The sequence below is a fragment of the Cetorhinus maximus genome, unplaced genomic scaffold (assembly GCF_964194155.1).
Source record: "Cetorhinus maximus unplaced genomic scaffold, sCetMax3.hap1.1 HAP1_SCAFFOLD_632, whole genome shotgun sequence".
Classification (NCBI taxonomy): Eukaryota; Metazoa; Chordata; class Chondrichthyes; order Lamniformes; family Cetorhinidae; genus Cetorhinus; species Cetorhinus maximus.
In genome coordinates this window covers 159,531-171,149 of record NW_027596574.1, presented here as the reverse complement: position 1 = coordinate 171,149, position 11,619 = coordinate 159,531, and the positions used below count along the sequence as shown (strand labels likewise).

General features: G+C 49.8%; 1 pseudogene; it reads left to right on the top strand.

Annotated features, from left to right (window-relative positions):
* The first annotated feature begins 493 nt into the window (after window positions 1-493).
* LOC144674351 (U1 spliceosomal RNA) lies at window positions 494-645 on the top strand (annotated as a pseudogene).
* Window positions 646-11,619: the final 10,974 nt, after the last annotated feature.

The window sequence follows — 11,619 nt, the reverse complement described above, 5'->3', positions numbered from 1 at the left end:
GGTTCATCCCGAGCAGTTCTGTGACACGGGACTCTGTGCTCTACGGGCTGTTCCCAGGGACACACACCGAGACAAACATCAACTGCAGCTGGAGGATCATCAACTCGGTGAAAGAGGCGCTTTGGTCTGCCCGAAACTTGTTGGTCTTCCAGCACAAAGAGTTGTCCCCGACCGATTGTTGCGGACTGGCACAATCCAAAGTCCAGGACTACGTGTTGTGGGATGCACTAAATCTTGGAGCAGCTGCCGCAAAGGCGCAATGGGGAAGGGTCGCTGTCTAAGACCTTTCTACCACAGCGCACCGAGGGACTGGGAACTGTTTAAATCCCCTCGGGCTGTACAGCTCAAAATGAAAGGCTGTAAATGATTGTAATATTGTTTGTACTGATGCACCTGGTGATACATTTTGTAAAAGTTTAACCTGGATTGTACCCTTGTAATGTTGTTATTGAAATGGTTTGGAATGTGATTGATGATATTTTATGAATAAAGTATATTTTTGCAAAAAAAAGAAAAAAAAGGTTCTCCCAGGACGAGGCTAGCCCATTGCACTTCGGGTGTGCTAACGCCTGCGATGTCCCCAAATGCGGGATACTCGACTGCAAAATTTGTGGTAGTGGGGGACTGCGTTCGCGCTCTCCCCTGATTCACAATTCAAAAAATAGATTTCATCATATCTTTCATTTTCTCTTCTATTTCCTGTCAGCAACCTTTTCTGAAAAAAGAAATATATAACCCCCAATGTGTGCTCTTCAAAATCTATACTGGACTGGTTATTTAGTTTTTTCTTTCCTCCTCGCAAATATTATCCAACCCCCATTCTTTTCCTCCCTGTCATTATCAGCCGGCAATTATTCCATCTCTGCATCATTTTCGCCAGACCGTTTGTTTTGTGGCCGCCAAATTACTCGCGCCATTTTTAACCCCGCGTTTGCCCACTCAAAAATCTCTCTCAAACAACCCCCATCTAACACCCAACCCACCATCACAACAGTCCCCACACTCCCAGCACCGCCCCACCCCCTATCTCTCTGGACGTCTGTATAAATACAAACTCATATCAGTCAGCTATTAACTCATATGCATTCACCATTTTAAACATGTAGCAGCGACCCCTCACTATTTCAAACATGAACAAGCACCCTGTCCCCATGTTCATTCAAATTACCCCCCTCCGAAACGAACAGCAGCCTCCCACCTCCTCTGTATAATCTCCCCCTTAATCAGCCCCCTGTGTGACTCCTACCTTCTGAAACTCCTGCCTCCTCTCCCCATGTGTAAAGTCTTTCCCTGCCCCTTCTGCACCTCACTTCCCCTGCTGTGGGTCCATCAATTCACCTGTGATTATTCCTTGAAGGCTTAAATAGCGCAAAGCGAAAAAATAAACAGAAAGAAAACTGGAGAAAGGCAGATAGAAACCTAAACCCTCAGTAAAATGACCACCGGGAATCCCGTTTAACCGTCAGAATGATCGCGCAGCCCAAATTACACGCATTATCCCTGAATTATAACAAGATTTTAGGCAGCTTCACTTTAGGACTTTTCATTTCCTCTTGTGGGGCTCCTGTTCCTCACACACTGGAGGCTAACATGTAAGTTTTAGATTGCAAGGCTGGGCTACTTTAACCCCAAGATTTTCTTTTTGAAACTCCAGGCCCACAGTCCAACAGGAACTGGTTAACCGGAGCCACCGAAAACCAGGGTCCCGGAGAGGAATTGAAATCTCGGGATAAGAAACGGACACAAACTCACGTGGGCCCATGGAGCACGGCCTTGGAGAAGGTCTCAGGAAACTCCTGAAGAAGAAGAGTCCTTGTCCCAGTCTGGATCTTCAGATTGCAGGTTTCAAAATAAAAATTCTTTGAGGGGTGGGGGAGAAAATTAATTCCATTAAAACAGAGAGCAAAGAACATTTTCAAACAAAATAACGCAAGAGCCAATGAATCACTCTCAGTTACAACTCAGCAACATCCAAATACAAACAAGTCAAAGAGTTATAAAGCAGATTGAGACAGAGGGAACACACACGCACATTAAGCCAGAGTGGGGACTAGCTCCGCACTCTGGAGGCGGTTTTCGGATTGGGTTCCTAGCCAGGTATATCCTGAATGAGCAGTTTGCAGACTCCACCCCTGGCATGTTGGGATGTCTCTCAATCTGCTCCCCAGGAGGCCTGTCCATTGATATGTTAATCCCAGGGCAGGACAACTTTCTGATTCTTCCTGTCCTTTGATGTGTTCACCCCAGGAAAACAATGTTTCAGCCATTTTCTGGTTAATGTTAAAACTTTAACTCATCTTGTCGGGAATGTCACTGCAGTTCGAAATATCAAACACTAAACCCCCAACACAAGACTGTGCAAAGCATGTGGATTGTTACTGAGATTCCGTCTGTGATTTTTAGTGATGTCAGTGTGGATTGTGTAATCTGTGTGTGTGTGAGTGTTGCTGGTCCCATAATGTAACGCAAATGTCTCCTTGCAGCCTCTCAGTACGCCACTCATGGTCCCCTGGTACTTTTTGGATTGTCTGGAGAAGACATTGAAAGAATTAGAGTTAAACAATGCTAACACTAGCTGCACTGCGACGAGTATATGAGAGCTTATTCTTATCCAGGGGTGTATGTCCACATTCAGCCCCCATTCCCACACTTGCTCCCACCGTCGGATCTCTCAAGTGCTCTTCCGTATCATTGATTAGCCTTTTAAACACCGCCTGTAACACGTAATGCTGATTCCTCACCTTTCGTAAGTCACCTTTAAACTTTGTCAGACTTTCGGGAAGGTGGGGAATTGGGGCCTGCTTAGGTTCCTCATAGTGTTCCAGGGCATGGTGGAGTGTGTCAGAGGCGTTGACTGAGACCTGACCCCTTTGTTGGACGTACATTATTCACGCTGTGTCTGATAGTAACTGGGAGCCGGGGTTCCCTTGTATCCTGAGCGGGTGTGATGGTTTTCTCTGTGGGTAATTTCTAATATACAACCCTCCGTTTGGTTGTACCCGCATTTGTCCAGCACCCCCCCTCCGTTCCAACTGGATGGGAGCAAATTGTGAGGCTACCTTTCCATCTGCAGCCGCTCAGTGATACCCTGTGTATGCCCTCATTCTTGCGTATGGCATGCATATCTATGGGGTAGTACCGGAGGGAGTCATTGTCTCGGATTAACCCAATGTTCTCCACTCGGTACTGAGGGTGTGGGCCCGTGTCTGCTGTGACTGAGGGGATTGCCCATACCTAACACGTTCATTTGGTTTGAGGTGCACTTCTGAATCACCGCATACACCCTGGTCACTCCTTTCAATGTACATGCGTCGATGACGCCTGGGTTCTTGGCCATCCCCCACAACCGGGCACTGTTGATCCAGCCCGGTACCTCCCCACTTTGGATCTGGCCCAGATTTTGTCTTAATTGCCCGATCAGCCACTGGCCGTAAGCTGGCTTTTTTAGGTGCTGCCCTCTTGTCGTTCCTCCCTTTCTATTAATTGGCTGGTGGCTTTAGCATGGGTCTCTATAACGTGTACGCTTTCCAATACAGATGCCACACTCTTGCCCCCTAGGGCCGCTGCCGTTTCACCACCCCTCGCTACTCTTATGAGCAAGCTGCCTCATGATCCCTTTAAGATTCGTGACCTCGGAGTTGATTCCTTGAATGTCGAGAGAGTTTACCAGGGAAGTCCCTGTGTTCACCCCTGTCAGTACATTGTTAACTAACTCTCTCTTCTGGCGGTGGAAAGCAGGATGTCCCCTGAATCTAGTGGCACCCGTGGCGTCGGCCGGCTGATTAATCACAGCCTTACTCAGTAATTTGTACAGTTTTCGTAGGGGCGCTTGGTTACTGCAATACTCAGGCAGTTGCATACCTGCCAGGTTCACAATTACCTGTACAATTTCATGTTTAACATTATCATACAAGAGTTCATCGTCCGTATACAGTAGCAGTCCATTCTGTGGCCCAGGGGTCATGTCTGGGCAAGATAGTCTCTGTGGTGTCGTCGTGTCCTGTGATAGCAGGGTGGTGTCGGTCCGGGGGTCCGCCGTTGCAGTCAACTCTCCGTGTTTGGCCCTCAAGATCCAATGCCAGGTATCTGTCATTCCCAAGTCTTCCTCCCCGGGACAGTGACCCCAGTTGTTGTTCTCCTGGGGTGTGAAGGTAAATTGCGAAAAATCTCTCACACACTGTATCTCTCACACACTGTAGCTTTCTCCTTTACGTCCCTCCTTGTGCACAGCCCACGGTGACCCTCCCCGTAGTTGAGGATTCCCCCTTTTCTCTTTCAGATGGCCAGTCCTCCAGATCGGGAATGAATCCTAAACCACTTGGCTAACACAGTACGGACTGCTCGTTGCCCGTTTTCCTCCCACTGCCTGGTAATTTAGTCTTTCTTACTTACATCATACCTTTTCAGTTGTGACCAGTGTTTCCACCTAGCTTTTCCCTTCATATCGGCGCAGGCACGTGAATAATTCCGTACGGTCCAGTCCATTTTGGGGCAAAACCTGGTTGGCTAGGGGTGATTTGAACAAACACCATGTCTCCGACCTCAGCCGGTGGTGACGGGGGTCCCCCTTTTGTCCTCTCTTCTAAATCCCTGATAGCCTGTTGGTCCTTCACTTCCTGTTGTAATTCCTTTAGCTGTCCATCCAATTGCTTAATATCATTTTTAATTTTATCTCTGATGGGTCCCATATCCTCACTTCCGGTGGCTCTGCCCTCTGGCAAGCGCATCGCCCTCCCGGTCATCCACTCATAAAGGGGTTTATCTTAAATCCAGCATTTTTCAGTGTCCTTATGGCTATCAGGAGAGCTCCGATGTGGCCCCTTTCCGATTCTGACGCTATTAGGATATCATCTGCATATTATAAGATTGTACTGTTGTTAGACTCTACGTCGCACGGACTCAGCTTCTCACTCGTGACCCGATGGAGGATGTTGGGGCTGTTGTGGAATCCCTGTGGGAGCCTCGCCCATGTACACCGTCTCCCTCCCACTGTGAAAGCGAATTTATCTTGGGATTCCTGGTCCAGTGGTATCGACCAAAATCCATTGGCTACATCTAACACTGTAAATATTTTATGTTCGGGTTTTTACAATTAAAGCACACCTCGGGTTTAGGAACGGCTGCTGCAGTGGCCACCATTTCAGTGGGGTTTGTAACCTCACTGCCGACACCTTTATCTTAGTTTTCCCTATGTGGTTATCTACCCCGGTGGCCCATCTTCCTCGATCATATGTGTTCTTGTCTACTAGCCCGGTGTCTAGGATTGACTGGTGGGCCCGGGCCCGGTGTCTAGGATGGCCTGGTGGGCCCGGGCCTGGTGTCTAGGATGGCCTGGTGGGCCCGGGCCCGGTGTCTAGGATGGCCTGGTGGGCCCAGTGTCTAGGATGGCCTGGTGGGCCCGGGCCCGGTGTCTAGGATCGCCTGGTGGGCCCGGGCCCGGTGTCTAGGATCGCCTGGTGGGCCCGGGCCCGGTGTCTAGGATTGCCTGGTGGGCCAGGCTAAGGCCATCCTTGTACAATTGCATAAACTGTACATCGTCTCGGTTCAGCGCAGCACCTACACCCCCGTAGTTACAATATGCCTCAAACTTCCGATTGCCATATTCATGGGCACTCTCGCCCTTTTCTTGTTTTATGGGGCTTGCCCTAAGTCTTGTGCCATTTCTGCTCTAAAGGCTCGGAAATCAGCTTGCTGCTGTGCCTGGTCTGCCTGGTTGTCCGGGCACCGGGGGCACAAGCTCTATCTTAATTGGGGCCACGGGTTATGGTGGTGGTGATTCCCAACCCGCTTCCCGTTGTTCCTCATATCCTGCCGCCTGTTCCACCAGCCCGTTCCAATCTATATTATCTGCGTATTGTGCAGCTACTGGTGGCTGTGGTAAAGCTGCCGAAACTGACATGAGATTTTTTGCCTGGACCAGCTCTTCATTTTGGGATTTGTTGGCCAACATTCGATTTACTTTCTTACTTAACTCTATGTGTTGTCTTAACATTAGGATCCAGGCTTCATCATCTTTGTCTTTTTTCTGATTATCCCACCATTTTCTCTGATCAGCGGGTGAGTCAAATGGGTTCCAATTGTTCTTTCTCATTTTGCCTATCGATTTCTTATTTTTGTCAGCTCAATGCTGTGTCAAGGATCCCTCTGGTCCCCACTCGAGTTTGTCACCACTGGCCATCTCTGGGTAAGACGGTCGGGGTATAGTTGTTGTCAGCGGTACGGTTCTTACCCTGGATCCTTTCTGACCGAACTCGTTACTTGCGGCTAATACCGGATGTAATTATAACAATCTATAAGACAAGCAAACTACCCCACCCTTACCACCCCTTGAACTATTGCCTGGAGCCCAGGTTTCTGATACGCGGGGTGCCTGACACTTCCTGGATCGGGACGGAGTCGGATTTAGTATGAATAAAAATGAATTCACACTGTGACTCATCCCATTTCCCCGTCGGTGTCCTGCATCCTTCGGGCCCTGCTCGCAGCACCAATTGAAAGGTCCGAGGAATACTCTGGGACAAAATTTCAACACTCGGAGTCCAGATACAATATTCAAGTGGTTCCTTTACTACACTTTTTTTTTTGCAAAAATAAACTTTATTCATAAAATATCTTCAACCACATTCCAAACCATTTCAAAAACACCATTACAAGGGTACAATCCGGTTCAACTTTTACAAAATGTATCACCAGGTGCATCAGTACAAACAATATTACAATCATTTACAGCCTTTCATTTTGAGCTGTACAGCCCGAGGGGATTTAAACAGTTCCCAGCCCCTCGGTGCGCTGTGGTAGAAAGGTCTTAGACAGCGGCCCTTCCCCATTGCGCCTTTGCGGCAACTGCCCCAAGCTTTAGTGCGTCCCTCAGCACGTAGTCCTGGACTTTGGATTGTGCCAGTCCGCAACACTCGGTCGGGGACAACTCTTTGCGCTGGAAGACCAACAAGTTTCGGGCAGACCAAAGCGCGTCTTTCACCGAGTTGATGATCCTCCAGCTGCAGTTGATGTTTGTCTCGGTGTGTGTCCCTGGGAACAGCCCGTAGAGCACAGAGTCCTGTGTCACAGAACTGCTCGGGATGAACCTCGACAGAAACCACTGCATCTCTCTCTAGACCTTCTTTGCAAAGGCACAATCCACAAGGAGGTGAACAACGGTCTCTTCCCCACCACAGCCACCTCGAGGGCAACGTGCAGAGGGGGTGAGACTCCTGACGTGTAGGAAGGATCTGACGGGGAGGGCCTTTCTCACCACCAGCCAAGCTACGTCTTGGTGCTTGTTGGAAAGTTCTGGCGATGAGGCATTCTGCCAAATGACTTTGACAGTCTGCTCGGGGAACCATCCCACAGGATCCACCCTCTCCTTTTCCCTCAGGGCCTCTAGGACGTTACGTGCTGACCACTGCCTGATGGACTTGTGGTCAAAGGTGTTTTTCTGCATAAATTTTTCCACCAGGGACAGGTGGTAGGGCACGGTCCAACTACTTGGAGCGTTCAGCGGCAGCGTGGCCAGACCCATCCTTCGCAACACCGGGGACAGGTAGAACCTCAGCACATAGTGACACTTGGTGTTTGTATACTGAGGGACTACACACCGCTTGATGCAGCCACACAAAGGTGGCCATCGGTATGAGGGCGATGTTGGGCACGTTTTTTCCCCCTTTATCTAGAGGCTTGTACAGCGCGTCCATGCGGACACGATCCATTTTTGACCTCCAGATAAAGCGGAAGATGGCTCGAGTGATCGCCACCACGCAGGAGAGTGGAATGGGCTAGACCTGCGCCACGTACAGCAACAGCGAGAGTGCCTCACACCTGATGACCAGGTTCTTACCCGCACTGGAGAGGGAGCTTCGCTCCCACATGCCCAGTTTCCTTTTCACCATAGACACTCGCTCCTTCCAGTTTCTAACGCATGCCCTGGTCCCTCCGAACCATATCCCCAGCACCTTCAGGCCGTCAGCCCTGACAGTGAAGGGGACAAAGGATCGGTCAGCCCAGTTCCCAAAGAACATGGCCTCACTCTTGCCACGATTTACCTTGGTACCCGAGGCCAGTTCGAACTGGTCGCAGATGTGGATCAGTCTGCGCACCGACAGCGGATCCGAGCAGAAGACGGCGACGTCGTCCATGTACAGGGAGGCTTTGACCTGAGTGCCTCCACTGCCTGGGATCGTCACTCCTCTTATGCCCGGATCCTTCCTGATGGACTCAGAAAAGGGTACTATGCAACACACGAACAGGACAGGGGAGAGAGGACAGCCCTGCCTGACTCCAGATTTAATCGGAAAGCTATCAGATTCCCACCCATTGATTGAGAGTGCGCTAGTAATGTTAGTGTAGAGCAGTTGGATCCAATTGCAAATTCCCTCCCCAAACCCCATTTTGGAGAGCACATCCACCATGTAGGTGTGCGATAATCTGTCAAAGGCCTTCTCCTGATCCAAGCTGATGAGGCAGGTGTCCACACCCCTGTCCTGCACATAGGCAATCGTATCCCTGAGCAGCGCGAGGCAGTCAGAGATCTTCCTGCCCGGCACAGTGCAGGTCTGGTCAGGGTGGATCACCAATTCCAGAGCGGATTTGACCCGATTGGCGATGACCTTGGACAGAATCTTATAGTCCACATTCAACAGTGAAATGGGTCGCCAATTTCTAATTTCCTCCCCTTCCCCCCTTGTGCTTGTAGATGAGGGTGATGATGCCTTTCCTCATGGATTCTGACATACTACCGGCCAGGAGCATACTCTCGTACACTCCTAGCAGGTCTGGGCCGATCAAGTCCCACAGAGCCGAATACTACTCCGCCGGCTAGCCGTCGCTTCCGGGAGTTTTACTCTTCTCCAAGGACTCAAGGGCCTTAGTCAGTTCATCAGGAATTAGCGGTTTGTCCAGGCTCTCCCGTGTACTGTCGTCTAAGACCTCCGTGATAGAGGACAGGAAGGACTGGGAGGCCGTGCTGTCCGTGGGCTTCACGTCATACAATCCGGAATAAAAGGATTTGCTGATCCTCAAAATGTCGGAGGGCGATGACTTTACTGAGCCGTCTTCTTCCTTCGGGCTGCTGATCACAGAGTGTACCTTTTGGAAGAAGAAACGTGAGCACGTCTCATCCTGCTCCATGTAACGGACTCTGGACCGGAAGATGATCTTGGAGGCCTCCGAGGCAAAGGGCGAGGCTTGCTGGCTCTTCACCTCTTGGAGTTCCTCCTTGACATCGACCCCCATCGACTGCAGCCGGAGCAGATCCTGCATGTTTTTCTGGAGTCGGGACATTTCCCTCTGTTCCTTTCTAGCTTTCTGGGTGCCTTTGAGGATGAAAAACCTCTTGATGTTTCCCTTGATCGCTTCCCACCAGTGTATCAGGGACTCAAAAAGGGGTTTCACGGTTCTCCAACCTTTGTAATCCCTCTTGAGCTCCTCAATGTTCTCTGGGGTCAGCAGTTGCAGGTTCAGCTTCCATGCCCCTCGGCCAAGCCTCTGGTCTTCTTGAACCACTGCAGTCCATGTAGTGTAGGTACACCCACAGTGTTTTTAGAGTGGGAGTTTCAGGATTTTGACCCAGCGACAGCGAAGGAAAGGTGATATGTTTCCAAATCAGGATGGTGCGTGATTTGGAGGGGGACTTCCAGGCGCTGGTGTTCCCATGTATCTGCTGCCCTTGTCCTTCTAGATGGTAGTGGTCATGGGTTTGGAAGGTGCTGTCTAAGGAGCCTTGGTGAGTTCCCGCAGTGTATCTTGTAAATGATACACACTGCTGTTACTGAGCGTTGGTGGTGGAGGGAGCGAATGTTTGTGGATGGGGTGCCAATCAGCGCGCTGCTCTGTCCTGGATGGTGTTGAGCTTTTTGAGTGTTGTGGCAGCTGCACTCATCCAGGCAAGTGGGGAGTATTCCATCACATTCCTGACTTGTGCCTTGTAGGTGGTGGACAGGCTTCGGGGAGTCAGGTGGTGAGTTACTCTCCACAGGATTCCTAGCCTGTGGTCAGCTCTTGTAGCCACAGTATTTATACAGCTAGTCCAGTTCAGTTTCTGGTCAATGGCACCCTCAGGATGTTAATAGTGGGGGATTCAGTGATGGCAATGCCATTGAATGTCAAGGGGCGATGGTTGGATTCTCTCTTGTTGGAGATGGTCATTGCCTGACACTTGTCTGGCACCAATGTTACTTGCCACTTGTCAGCCCAAGCCTGGATATTGTCCAGGTCTTGCTGCATTTGGACATGGACTGCTTCAGTATCTTCAACCATCAGCAAACATCCCCACTTCTGACCTTATGATGGAAGGAAGGTCATTGATGAAGCAGCTGAAGATGGTTGTGCCGAGGACACGACGCTGAGGAACTCCTGCACTGATGTCCTGAACCAAGATGACTGACCTCCAACAACCACAACCATTTTCCTTTGTGCTAGGTACGCCTCCAACCAGTGGAAGGTTTTCTCCCGATTCCCATTAACTCCAGTTTTGCTAGGGCTCCTTGATGCCACACTCAGTCAAAAACAGCCTTGATGTCAAGGGCAGTCAATCTCACCTCACCTCTGGAGTTCAGCTCTTTTATCCGTGTTTGAACCAAGGCTGTAATGAGGTCAGGAGCTGAGTGACCCTGGCGGAGTCCAAACTGGGCATCAGTGAGCAGGTTATTGCTAAGCAAGTGCTGCTTGGCAACACTGTTGATGACCCCTTCCATCACTTTACTGATGACCAAGAGTAGGCTGATGGGGCGGTAATTGGCCAGATGGGATTTTTCCTGCTTTTTGTGTACAGGACAAATCCGGGCAATTTTCCACATAGCCGGGTAGATGTCAGTGTTGTAGCTGTACTGGAACAGCTTGGCTAGGGGCGTGGCAATTACTAAAGCACAAGTCTTCAGTAGCATTGCCGGAATATTGTCAGGGCTGATAAAGACCTGTACTGATATACATAGAAGACAGAGGGTAGCAGTGGAAGGGTGCTTTTCTGAATGGAGAGCTGTGACTAGTGGAGTTCCACAGGGATCAGTGCTGGGACCATTGCTGTTTGTAGTATACATAAATGATTTGGAGGAAAATGTAACTGGACTAATTAGTAAGTTTGCAGACGAGACCAAGGTTGGAGGAGTTGCAGATAGTGAAGAGGATTGTCAAAGGATACAACGGGACATAGATCGGTTGGAGACTTGGGCGGAGAAATGGCAGATGGAGTTTAATCCGGACAAATGCGAGGTAATGCATTTTGGAAGGTCTAATACAGGCAGGAATTACACAGTAAATGGCAGAACCATTAGTGCATCGACGGGCAGAGGGATCTGGGTGTACAGGTCACTGAAAGTGGCAACGCAGGTGGATAAGGTAGTCAGGAAGGCATATGGCATGCTTGCCTTCATCGGCAGGGGTATTGAGTATAAAAGCTGGAAAGTCATGCTGCAGCTGTATAGAACCTTGGTTAGGCCACACTTGGAATATTGCGTGCAATTCTGGTCACCACATTACCAGAAGGATATGGAGGCGTTGGAGAGGGTGCAGAGGAGGTTTACCAGGATGCTGCCTGGTCTGGAGGTTATTAGCTATGAGGAGAGGTTGGAGAAACTCGGATTGTTCTCACTAGAGCGACGGAGATTGAGGGGCGACTTGATCGAAGTT